Here is an 8,609-nt window from a genome sequence, read left to right as displayed (position 1 = left end):
TCAATGGCTGGCCTGTCATTTCCTCTAAACAAAGCTAGTACTTTGCAAGTTCCCTTCTGCAAATAGTCCTGGTATGAATAGTTTGTTAACATAACAATCTATTCCTGGGTGAAAAATAACTAGCACCTGCATAAACATTAAATCTGTCCCATGAGAATCAGTGAAGAAAATATGTAAACAATTTAAGAATAGAGAGATTTGATGGACAAGTAAAATACCTCTTACTAACCAACAGAGTAATTGGCAAGAAAGCTACTAACCAATTGGAGTCACACACAAGGTCTGTAAAACTGTATAAAAATGAGTTATGTGAATAAAGAAGGGCTCTTCCTGCATGAAGAAAATGGATTCTCATGTCTTTTGTTCCAATATCTGGTGACACTGACATGATAATGGGAGCCGATGGCTGATCCTGCCGCAAAAAACAACACAAACCAAGCCAAAACGGGAACACAATACGCAAAGTCGCGAGTGAACAGCCTGCAGCGAAAGAGCTGATTGATTGCAGACAAATGCCCTGCTGTGAGCCACAGCCTGCAGTGAGACGAAACTCAGAAACTACGAATATACGAAGTAGCAAAAAGCTACAGCTACGTCCAGCCGTGAGATGGCATGAAATAAGCAAGAAAAGAACCAACCGGTAGAGCGAGACCTGAGCAGTGAGTCCACAGGGCCACAGGTCGGCAAGGGACGCACCGAAACAAATACAGCTCCTGGGAAGTGCTTCCTGGGAGAGCAGACAGTGACTGAACCGCAGAATACAGCATGGTCTGAAGAACCGGGATATAGGGGACACGTGACCAGCGAGCTGCAGAGGCGCAGCCATGAGTTATGGGAGAGAATACAGCCACATGAGAACCAAGGAGACAGAGTCCAAAAAGAGTCGTGGGAAAATACGCTGTGGAATACCCGTGGCACGGAGCGTACACGAATGTACATGAACGGACACACGTGTGAGGAAGCGTGGCTGCGGAGAGCAGTCCGGACTTTGAGTTGACAGAGGTAAAAATACCGGGGAGAAATACAGTGCAAATCTCCCATGAGAATAAAGTTATAGTACATACACAGGTCAGTATACTGGGAAAAGGAGAGGAGAAAAAACACGTTAAGTATATGCTGATACCTCTTTTATTGTGCTGTGTAGTCCAGGGGCTGGCCCCTGATTTGATGAGTGTGTTTAGTGGAGTTCAAGCTCGTGCTCCGATTTTTGCTCCCTTCTTTTACACACTCCAGCAGCCTGGCTCAACCGACCTTTGCGGCATGGCTGCCGGCCGACTGGGAGGTGTCCCAGGCTCAACCGGCAGCTGGGTTCTAGCAGCGGCAATCCATTACACACCGAGCCCAGGAAAAACAAAGGACAAGGTGCCTGGATATGGAACTGGGAGCTGTTTGCACTGGGGGGTTGCCACAAGTGGCCCAGCCCCGCTGCTCCCGCTCCGTTTTGGCAGTACAAGGTTTTTCCAGGTGGACATGCAAACTTTCCCCTTCCTCACTAACAAGTCATTCACACCGAAAATACTTAAGTAACATCAGCGGGCGGGCGCCCTGGGGAAACCCACTCATTCTTACATATTGTCTTTCCTTGTAAAATATTTTGTTAAGTAACGGAATTAAGTCACAAAAAATCCACCTAATTTGGAAGAATAAAAGATTAGCTTTTTCCACCCGCCGGGCAGCCGAATTCCTGCTGTGGGTATTTGGGAGGATGGAAACTGAGTGCAGACTTTTTATTCTTTAGCATCGTTTTATTCTTTAGCAGCTTAAATTGGGGTTTTTCATGGTGTTAATTAGCCGCAGCGGCGGTGTGGGCCAGATCGGCCCTCCCGCTCCCCTTCCGGTTCGGAGAGAGCTCAGTACCCTCCTCCCCGCCCCCGCTCGCCTCCAGCAGGCAGCTAGTTTTCCTGCAGCGCAACGGCTTTCCCCCTCTGCTCCCCCGCCCCTTTCCCTGCAGGTGCTTTGTCCCCCCGCTCTCTCCCCACCTTCCTGGGGTTGTTCCAGTTCCAGTTCCTCCGCCGTGGCCCGGAGCATCCCCGATGGAAAAAAACCAAAAAAGTGATTTTTACAGTTTTTACTGGAGGAATTCAAAGCTGTTTCTGTGAACTGTGACATGGCTGTAATGCTGTTGGCTTTTGCTATAATAATTAGAAATTGATGTTTCCAAGATTATTTGCAGCAATTAAAACTATAAGCTATTATCTATACCCATATATACTTCACATAAAATTACAATGGCTTTACCACACCCTCTTGGTAATTCCTTCTGCAAAATCATTCTGTTTTCATTTTAAGCATAAATTGTTTAAATTTTTAGCATCTTTGATATTAATAGTATCAAAATAACTTAAAACTTTTATAGATATTAAGCTTCAATAAGTTAAGTGTTGCTAAGATCAGGTAAAGTTAAGTTTCACTATGTTTAGGTCTAAGTACTCAAATTGTATTTTATCACTTTGGTATTCTGTTTAAATTAAGTTTATTATTTCTTTCTGTCAAAGTTCATTCATTTCAAATTTTAGTGTTATTTAATATAAATTATCCTAAGTTTTGTTAAAAGTCATTTGTCTAAACTACAAGATATGTAGTAATTTTCCTAGAGAGATAAGACAGCTTCAATTAAAACAGCTGAGCTGACACACTGATAAACACCTGTTTGTGAGTGGAAAAAGATGCAGTTCATTGCATCATCAATTTCACAGAAAGTTCTGTTCTTCATTACAGTCTCTGCTGGTTTTGTCTTCTATAGGTAATGCTGATAAATAGTGATTGTTTTTAACATTAAACTGTTCAAAGTTTTTGTTCTGTTTCATTGATTCACAAATGTTTAAAAAATGTCGTCTTAACTCCTTCAGACACTTGCTGTTGATAACATTGATTGTATAATGTGAATTTACTGATTTCTCTGATATGCTTTATTTATAAGGTCTTGTTATATTTTTAGCCAGCTCTCATCCGTTTTTACATCTCCTTGTGTGATCAACACCTAATGTCAGAACCCAGGACATCTCTCTGGATGCCCTGGATGTCTCAAAGCCCTTGGAGACCCTGGCAGAAAGCCAAAGACACCTGGGAATTTGATCTCAACTCATGGAGCAAATTACCAATGTTATATGAAGAATTACAAGTCACAAAAGTTTATGTAGCATAGTAGTAGCAATCACAGGGTGAAGGGGAAAATTTTGGAGCATGGTACAGGAGGGTTTGGAATTCTTTACATGGGGGTCAGGGGTTCCAAGATGGAGGGATTTGGGCATGCCCTGTCCTTCTTCTTTCTTCTCCCTGGCATCCATGTTCAGGATGATGTTGGCATTCACATTGGTTTAGAGTAGAAAGTCACTGTCTAACATAGGTGATAGGTATTGGAACATAATTGTAAACATAGTATACGTAGTTTTTAGTATAAAAGATAGTGCCAGCCCGAGAGGCAGAGGGTGTTCCTCGGACCAACCTGCAGAACAGACCTTGGCAGGCCAGACAGAAAATGTTTGAGATAAAGAAATAATAAACAACCTTGAGAATGACAACTGAAGACTTCTCAACTCCTTCTTCAGCTGCTGGGTTGGGGAAAAGAGACTTTTAACAGAGACACACCTCAGGATCTTCCCAACCAGACCAGAGGAGATCTGGAGAACCTACAAGACATATGTCATTTTTAGGATCCTTCTTTTTGTTCTGTGCTGACATCTTATACCTGCTATTATTAAAGACATGTTTTTAAAATGGTTTACGTAAGTCCCACCAAGCTTAAGCTGTGGCCAGACCTTGGCTCTACCTGGACGGGATGTGTGCCAACTGACCCAGGTGTTTTCTGCATCAAAATAATATTCAAGTCACTTTAGCTTGGCAGTTTGACCCTCTACACATGACAGCTGGACTTATTTTTAAAGTGAGCTTGGAGAATCATTATCTGAACATGATTATCCAATTCTCCACTGATTTGAACTTTATCAGCTGTTGCAGTCGCTGGGATAACGGTACAGTGTTTTAGTGCTTGATAATTATCTAATTTCACATGTGTTATTGATTGCATATATTATCTAATTAATTACTAATTGCCATCGGTTTCTTGTTCACCACACGCATTGTTTTGTTTTGATGTTTCTTCACGCTCATAACCAAAGACATACATGTCATTTTGAAAAAACAAAAAGAAGGGGAATTTCATGCCTTAAGAACACTCTAATAATGCAATATGTGCATTAGAAATTTGAAAAAAATATCATAAAATCTAAATCTTAATTGAATGTACCACAGCAAAGCCTCATTGATTCATTAACTTAAGGAGAATGTATGCTTGTGTTTTTTATCATCGACAGGTTCAAAGCAGTCACCTGTTCATTTGATCAGATACCGATTGCCTCTGAAAAAAATGAGGCCCAGTGAAAAGAGAAATAATCTAATCACCTTGCAGCCTTTGTGGCCAGAACAGGAACAGAAGCAGGACTACCAAGACATAGCTGTGTCTGGAAACTTAAAGAGGAAATATGCTGACAAAAGCCTCATGTCATCATAATGTTATAGTGTTTCTACTAACCTTCTTCAGCTATTCCCTGTTCCAGGATCAAGGAAGATATTCCGTGACATCAACGATGAACATTTCCAGCTGATAGACTTTCTCCTGAGTCTCAACTATTTGGACTTAAAACAATGGTCATTTATTTCCATTTCTCTAAGAGACATTGGACATTGTTATTTTGTTTTCTCACACTGTGAAACCCTCTATCAATGACATGGTAGAATTTGATAAGTTTTGTTGATTGTAATCTGGTTTTTATGTGTTTTATGCCATATCTAATAGATAACCAGTGATGACCGTAATGAAATAATACTCTCACAAGAACCAACTGTTTCAACATCAGAATGCATGGGCCTTTTTTAAATTAACAAAAACTGGGAGATGTTGCTGTCAGGTAGAAAAATTAGAAAAGAAAGGCCTCATAAAATCAGGCCTGCTCTGTTAGATCAATGGCTGGCCTGTCATTTCCTCTAAACAAAGCTAGTACTTTGCAAGTTCCCTTCTGCAAATAGTCCTGGTATGAATAGTCTGTTAACACAACAATCTATTCCTGGGTGAAAAATAACTAGCACCTGCATAAACATTAAATCTGTCCCATGAGAATCAGTGAAGAAAATATGTAAACAATTTAAGAATAGAGAGATTTGATGGACAAGTAAAATACCTCTTACTAACCAACAGAGTAATTGGCAAGAAAGCTACTAACCAATTGGAGTCACACACAAGGTCTGTAAAACTGTATAAAAATGAGTTATGTGAATAAAGAAGGGCTCTTCCTGCATGAACAAAATGGAGTCTCGCGTGTTTTGTTCCAATATTCTCTATTGACTTACATCACCAGTGATGGTTGGTACATATTAGTGTACTGCTGGTGAAATGACTGAGTCAATGGACACATTTAATTCTGCAGCCTCTGCCACACCAGGGACTATCTATGATTGTCTCTGATTGTGGGGTAGGTCTTACAGACGACATGCAGTTTTTTTTAAAAGTGCCACAAGCTGGTAGCTTCAGCACATAAATCAGAGTCCATAGATGAGTGGAGCTAAACATTACTTCAGTCGTATCAGGAAGTGTTGTTATGTTCACTCAATTATCCAATCACAAAATAAAAGGCCAAACAAAATTAAATGTAACAATAATTTTAATGAAATTTAAATGAAATAGTTGAAAATATATAAAATTGAATACATTCAATAAATTGGCAGTATAATTTGGTTATAATAAAATATAATCTGGTTCGGGTAATGACGCATAAGCAAAATTACCGCGGGGTACAGAGTACGAGGGCCTTGGGACCCCTGCCACCTCATGTACAAGTTTGCCAAGCCCAAAATTCCCCCCTTTATACTGTCTATTATCAGCATCCCCTCCTATTTTCGATTCATCACACTGGTGTCTCCACCCTGATCTCCATCTTCACTGCGCATGCGCCACCATCTTTTAGGGGGTCGCACCACTCTTTGGGGGTTGTCCAGATGAAGGCTGCTCCTCTTCCTCAGCTATCCTTTATTTCACCTTTGGGTTACTCATGCGCACCAAGCTAATATCATATATGCCAAAACCAAAATTATATAAGCCAATATAATAAATCTTGTAAATTAACATATTTCTGATTTCTACCCAAGTTTTCCTTCTTTCAGTTAATTTTAGCAAACTTTATCTGACTCCTTTTCCTGCCTCAAACATCTGCAGAAGATAAAGGGGGGGGGGCGGACCCTTCCCCTCCGCTTTCTTAGCTTTTTACCTTTTTAACCATTTTGTTATCTCCAAATATTGATTACTATATGCATATTGATTACTGTTTCAATTTTATCAGCATGAATCACACCTATTTATCACATGTCATGTCACAAAGGGCTCCTCAATGTCTCCTAAATACATCTCTTCTTTATGAATTTTCTTTCATAAGCCTCTTCTTCTCCACCCTCTCAGTTCCCACACTATTTATGGCTGAAACTTCTCCTTTTGCCGAAATGTTTCTCCTTACCATATAGGTTTGGCCTCTCAATGTCCATCTGCTTCTTCTGAGCTTCCAAAAAGGCTTGGATGTCAAATCCTTTTGCCACAGAAATGCCACTGAGGAAGCGAGAAGGGATTTTTTTGTGGACATCAGGTTCTTCTGCACCAAACCCCAAATTAAGCAGAATCTCCACTGGATCTTTTTTCCAGAATAACCGCCATTCAGTGATGCTGTGGTGAAAACATGCAGTAGCTATCATATGGTCTTGTTTTTAATAATTATATTCCCTTATTTTCCTCTCAATAGTGTGTGACTGTTGCTGAAGTGGAAGTAGTCACATTGCAGTTTGGGTCATGTTGCTAAAAGATTAATATATGTTCCTTTCCCCAGAAAAATCTGGTGGCATTACATCTAGATAGCTTAGCAAGTAGAACATTAATAAAACGTGTAGGTTCACAGCTCTGCAGGTTCCCTTTGCTCTAGACACAACACAGACAAGGCATGCTGCAGCTGCCATACGGTCTCACAGCATTTTACAGAGGATCCAAAGCCCACTGTAGCTTCAGGTAGGTTTTGATTTTTTTACAAATTCGCTTGAGAGCAGGTAACTATTATTGAGAAGATTACTTTAATCTTGTTTAAATAAACCAGTACATGGCTTTTACAAATTAAGACCTTATTAAAATTGTAATAAAAATTAATTTTCTTATTAAAAATTGTATTCACATTTGTCGATCTCTGGACAGACTAATAACTTGTATTCCTCTCTGGTAATATATGGATGTAACTAACCTTTGGGGTGGACCAGTGAGCGGGAGCATGTCGGAAAAACTGAGATTCTTGCAGCATGACATAACTGGACTTTCTGAAAACTCTAGCAGGGACCTATTTGGTAAAAAAGGAACCATGGAATGTATTTACTTACATACTCCTCTGGGATGTCATTATTATTTCTTCCTAGAGTAAACATTTGCATTTTGTCTTGGTTTTTTATGATACATAATAGCAATGTCTTAGAAGAGGAGTTGATCTGAGTGAGGCAATACGCTTCTCAAGAGCAGTATGTTACAGTAGGTGTGAGAATGTAGGTGTAAGGTACTATTTAATTATAAAGGTGGCACAGTGGCTCACTTTTGACAGATGGTGAATCTTTGGGAAACCTTTAGGGAATATGGTTTCTCTAGCCACCTACTTCAAAAGATATAATTGCTCATAACATAGTTTTGGAGACACAAGGCATAATGAGTTGTAGCAGCAGGAATGGCAGCTGAGAACTATTCTGTTCTTCATTTTATTGTGTCTGTGTTTGCTAATCTGTAGAGAAATAACTGCTGTTCAGAGCCTTCACATTGTAAAAGGAATATCCCACACCATGGTAGTCTTTGCCAATAGATTTTATCATGCCCAAAATGAACTTTACCTTACGCACACCTACTAAGATCAGTAGCAAATATTTATATAGAGTGAAAGCATTGCATTGATAATTTGGTTTTTTACCATTGCAGGTTATCCATCAGATCACGTACTAAACAGGCCTAGAGGGATATGCAGATTTTTGAATTAACACTGTTGATATAAGTTTGAGAGAAGAAAACGGCAAAGAAGAATTAAAAATAATTTATTTTTCTTACTTTTTTCCCCTCAAAACAGAAATCATCAAAGTAGAGCAAAGACCAAAAGACTGATTTAATGAAATAAGGAAACATTTTAGCCTGAGTGACAAAGTTCAAACAAACAATACCACTGTGGTAAACTCAAAGTGTAGTTTAGTCATAGAATAATGCAATACATGTCAATAGGAAAAAGAAAATAAGTACCTTTATATTTCATGAATCCACAGCAGTACACTCTAAGCCCCTGCATTTAAAAGTAGGCACTATGAATTGGGTTCCACCATGTGCTGCAGAACACTGAAGACATATAAAGAGCAAATTTGATTAAAATATATTTCAATCCCTGTTTTTTTTTTTTAAATAAAAAACCCACAATTGTAATATATTAATTTATATTCTCATTCCAACATATACAGGTATGATTTTTTTGGTACATAATAGTTTTTCAAGTATATTCAAAATTTTGTGAATATTTGTGAATATTGATTTCTCTGGGCTTAGCATCATATACTAAATATGC

At 39.1% G+C, this 8,609-nt stretch overlaps 1 long non-coding RNA gene across 1 annotated transcript; it reads left to right on the top strand.

Annotated features, from left to right (window-relative positions):
• The first annotated feature begins 655 nt into the window (after window positions 1–655).
• Window positions 656–5,279, top strand: LOC121353950. Its single transcript, XR_005955219.1, has 3 exons — window positions 656–1,068; window positions 2,939–3,971; window positions 4,314–5,279. It is a non-coding gene; the product is annotated as an uncharacterized LOC121353950 (long non-coding RNA).
• Window positions 5,280–8,609: the final 3,330 nt, after the last annotated feature.

This window comes from Pyrgilauda ruficollis, unplaced genomic scaffold (genome assembly GCF_017590135.1).
Source record: "Pyrgilauda ruficollis isolate IOZ18807 unplaced genomic scaffold, ASM1759013v1 scaffold213, whole genome shotgun sequence".
In the NCBI taxonomy this organism is placed as follows: domain Eukaryota; kingdom Metazoa; phylum Chordata; class Aves; order Passeriformes; family Passeridae; genus Pyrgilauda; species Pyrgilauda ruficollis.
Note: the sequence above shows the minus strand (reverse complement) of the source record. Positions and strands in the feature narration are given on the sequence as shown.